General features: G+C 44.3%; 1 long non-coding RNA gene across 1 annotated transcript; it reads right to left on the minus strand.

Annotated features, from left to right (window-relative positions):
* Positions 1 to 2,255: 2,255 nt before the first annotated feature.
* Positions 2,256 to 3,637, minus strand: LOC121147110. Its single transcript, XR_005882339.1, has 2 exons — positions 3,548 to 3,637; positions 2,256 to 2,743 (listed from the first exon to the last, which is right to left on the minus strand). It is a non-coding gene; the product is annotated as an uncharacterized LOC121147110 (long non-coding RNA).
* Between the last annotated feature and the right edge of the window lie 907 nt (positions 3,638 to 4,544).

Here is a 4,544-nt window from a genome sequence, read left to right on the forward strand (position 1 = left end):
CTCTCACCAACCCCCGTCTCTCTGAACTCTTCTTCCCCTTCACACTCCAAGAATTCTAGGCTGTAAAAGCTCAGCTTGCTCAAGGATTGTGTAGTTTCACACGCTTGCTTTGTTTTGTACACCTGCAGCTGGCCATCCTCTGTGAATTTGTTATCTTTACTGATTTGATTTGACTGCGAATTCTCATCTCATTTCCTCTCTGTCCTCATCATACACACATCTCAACACACCTTACTCCTGTGTCCATTTCCAAACCTCCTCTCACATGATTAAATCTTCTCCTTGTAATTAAGTCTGTCCATTTAGACACAGCAAAACTAGTCCATGTGTCTCTCTGTGTCACGAACCCAGTGAATACGATACATCGATCTCAGAATCAAAAATCTCTGCAGAAAGTCTCAGATTCACTTGGCTGCTATTGTTCAATTTACGGAGGAGACTATCAGGTAAATTGTCTTGCAGAGATAGGAAACCCCCTAGGTTGTTCTCCCTGGTGCTCTCAGAGTCCATGTCCCTCGGTTTGCTGGGAGGCAGACCTAGTTTCCTGCTTCACTCACTGACGTGCAGGATGTGGGTGTCAGGATCTCAGGTCCCCGCAGCCCTGTCAAGGATCCCCTGTGCTTCTCGCCTGGTGCACTTCTAGGGCTGTAACTGACATGCAGTATCAGATTGCTTCTAGCTTGATGTGACTGTAGGATGCCTGGGCTGCAATGTGTAGTGGAGGAATTAAGTGCACTTTGTGTATGAAATCTGCTTGATGGTGCACAATCCAGGCTCACATATACATAGATATTTTCATATTTATCTATTTAATCACAGTTAGGTGTTTGTTTTTTAGATAGTTTTGTTCTCAATCTGCTCCAGTCTGAACTGGCGAGTGCATATTCATTGGACCAGTACCAAGAAGAATGTGTTTAATCTGGTTCTTTAGATAAAATTCCAAAATTTTGCATAGAAGGATGGTAGTTTTCCCAAGAAGCCAAGTTGTCACGACCGCTTTCACTGGAGCTGGCCGTGGTCATTGTCTTACTGTGAGGAACCGTGGGAGTGTGTGCCATCTCAGTGGGCACAGAGAGAAGGGATGAGAGAAGATAGTAGGCAGATCAGAACTGTGATCACTCCCTGCTGAAACCTGAGCTCAAGGCACAAATCCAGAATTTGGAGCCATATTTCTGCCTAAAAGAATTTGATTTAAAATTGTGGCACCTGCGTTTTGTAGAGTCCAGAGTAAGATACATGTGAGCATCAAAGCAACACAAACAGAATATTCGCTATAAGAATTTTATTTGACGTAGAAAGAACCTAGCAAATGGGTCAAAACAGGTTTCCCTGAGGTGTAAAAGCAGATAAGGTATTTGTTTTGCTCTGTTCTTCATCTTCTGCGGCAGCAGAGTGAGCCACGGGTGACACCACGGGTTTTGCAGGATCCAATACGGCGTTCCAAATTTGGACAGAAGTTTGTTCTGCAAAAGCAGAGGCCATTTATACCTAGGGACACAGGGCGAACATCAGGCATTGAACATTGGGGTAACAGATGGGTAGCAAAAGGCGTGCTGGAGAAGTTGCATGTGGTTAAGACTCATCACTACGTTGGCTGCAGTGTAGTTGGTATCATGGACAACTCCAAGTAGTAGAAATAAACACAGAACAAGGAGGGAGTCACATGGAACCTGGGACACATTCTCATGGTATTCATTTCTGTGTGGTCTGACCCACCACACATACATATGAGTGACACTTTAGTGATGATTCTAGATTCTAAAGCTCATATAAACAGTTAAGTATTCTCTTTAATTCTACTCGTTTAAGTGAAGAGAAACTAGTCCATGTGTCTCTCCATGCCTTACACCTTGGGGATATCACATGAAAATCTCAGAATCAAAGTCTTCTCCAAAGACAGTTCCAGGTGCATTTGGCTTTCAGAGGTCAGTCTACAGATTTTAATGTCACCAGTGAAGGAGGCAAATCATCCAAGTTACTGTCCCAGGCCATCCCAGTGCCCGCGTCCCATTATTCCCCAGAGTCTCTACAGTTCTGCTTGTGGCATCTCTCACCCAAAGCCTCAGGAGCCGGGATTTCATCCTCTGAGAAGTAGACAGCCACGTCCTGGTCCTCTGCCCCTGGCTGCTGCTGGTCCACAACCTCATCAGCATTCACCGTGAGGAGCTCAGCCCGGGCTTGGAGGGCCACCAGGAGCATGACAGCCAGGAGAGCGAGGGTCTTCATCGCTGGGAGTCACCTGTAGGATGGGAGAGCAGCAGCCTGAGTGTGGAGGAATGAGGGATTGGTCTGTATTGACGGGTCTGTAGAGGAGGCTCAGACACTAGGTGTGCAGTTAGAGAAGGTGTGTATCGGCAGGGAGGGTGAAGGCTGTCAGTACCCTCAAGGTGCCATAACAGTCCGCTGTTCTTACAGCTCCATCGTAACAGTCTCTGTGTTGAGCATCTTGTCTTTGCTGAATGCAACACTTTTATAAAGCTCAGCTAAATTTCCCATGTTATATTTGTTTGACTATGTTCCTTTTAATATTCAAGTCAGAAAAGAGTCAGTGAGTTTGTTTAATAAGATTAGGGAAAAATACTTATTTTTGGAAGCCCTGCTTCTTTGTGAAGGTCTGAAATCTGATCCCAGTGCTGAATCCTTGTGAGTAGAGCACTGATCATGCACTGGTCTGCATTGATTTCCAAAGTCATAAGGGAGGAGTTCAAGGTCATGAGGTGGGCAGGTTGCCACAAGTGAGAATCTGGAAAGGACAATGATTTTATTGGGCAGTAGGGTAAATGAACTTGGTGAGTACCACAAAAATAAATTCCAAAAGCCAGAAGAGTGTTATCTTTCCCCCCCTAATTGTATTGAAACAGGAGTGAGAATTAAAAATTGTGCATGAATGAAGTGTTCATTTATTAACAATTATACCCTCATCTCAAATCAAACCATAATTAAGCAGAAAGCATTTAAACACAGAAATTATACAACTACCTAGTGGTCACATACAAATAAAACTCCGTGTGGCTCTGGGGGGTGGCCTCATGCATATGGGAACAAAGTCCCTGGTAAAAAAAAAAAGTTAAGTTATCAGTGATGTTGCATTGATATCTGAAGTTTCTACAGAGCAAAGATTGCAATCTGCACAGCAAGAAGTAAACCAGGAAACAGCAGAAATTACAGACTACATTATCTGACAAGGTTTACCATCCAAATAACAGAAAAACTGCAAAACATCTGCTAGCATAAAACAGTGACCTGATTAAGAAAAATACCAAGGTTCTAGATCAATAATCAGAAAACTCAGCCCATCTGGAGCAGCCATTGTCTCCATGGGATTTCTTTAGTAGGATATTCGTGTTTTGAACAAGTCATTTCAACTTTTGCTGTTAACTCAGCTTGCAGTTCTTGTCTTCAGCAGTCACTCGAGCCCACCATCAGACCTGCAGCAGGGGGTCCACATGCATGGATTCCGCAAGGACAGACTCACATTTAGGGGCAGACAGAGGCTGGGCTTCAACAACAACCCTAACGTGAGAATTAAGAGCTTTTCAGCACTTACAGATCCGCTGGCTATGCAGGACGACCAGAGAGGAGCAGGCAGCAGTCCTCCGAGGCAGGTGTCTGGAGCAACAGTCCCCACACACATGCAGTGTAGGACTTCTCCTATTTAAGGATCGCCTCGGACATAGTGTCCTAATGTCTCAGGATAATTTCCTATTGTGTAATTCAAACAACTCGGGCCAGGACCATCGGGTGTTTTGCATGAAGCTGTGTTAAAACAGGGCTCAGAAAGAGGATTTTTTCTTTTTTTTTTTTTTTGCCTGTCTTGGTCATCCTTGCCCATGCTTGGGTAGCAATCACTAGTTTTTTTGTGCATCTTCTTATCAAGAAAGTATCAATGTCTACTGGAAAAAGATCAAAGTCTATTGGAGACCAGTAGATGTAAAGGTTGGGTCCATCTTTCACAGTACCCACCTTGTCAAACAACTAGGGTGGAAGCATCAGTGCCAACACAGAGGACCTGGGATCCAGTTGTCCATCAGCCTTCTCTGGAACTGAAGTCTATGAATAAAGACAAGTCAAATCCATTGTGTGGGGTGATGATGTTGGACAACCCCTGGGTGGATGATAGATGATGTGCCAGTGAAGAGATGTGTAGCTAATGTCACACTTTTTCAGGACTCTGGGCTGTTGATGTGGGAACACTGTCTTATACATGAAAGAAATGAAATTCTTCTTGTTTCAGTAACAAATGGATCAGGAATAAAACAGTTTAGTGACATCTGAAACAAGGACCCATGAGATTGATGCATGAGGGTTGAAACAGAGGCTTTCAGGGTGAGGACTCAAAGACACGATATTTAAACCAAATCTGTCTAGACTGATGATCCATTCTGGTCCCAGTAAGGCAGGAACACCCACCCCATCCACAGGCACAGAGTATGAGTTTTGGAGGGTGAGGTGTCAGTCTGTGAAGGACTGGGAGCTTTAGGATGAGAGATGAAGTTTCCCCACATTCCCCATCACAAGGAGAGATGAGGCATCTCAGGGCTTCT

The sequence above is a fragment of the Ochotona curzoniae genome, unplaced genomic scaffold (assembly GCF_017591425.1).
Source record: "Ochotona curzoniae isolate NIBS_2020 unplaced genomic scaffold, NIBS_Ocur_1.0 scaffold_4506, whole genome shotgun sequence".
NCBI classification, from domain to species: Eukaryota; Metazoa; Chordata; class Mammalia; order Lagomorpha; family Ochotonidae; genus Ochotona; species Ochotona curzoniae.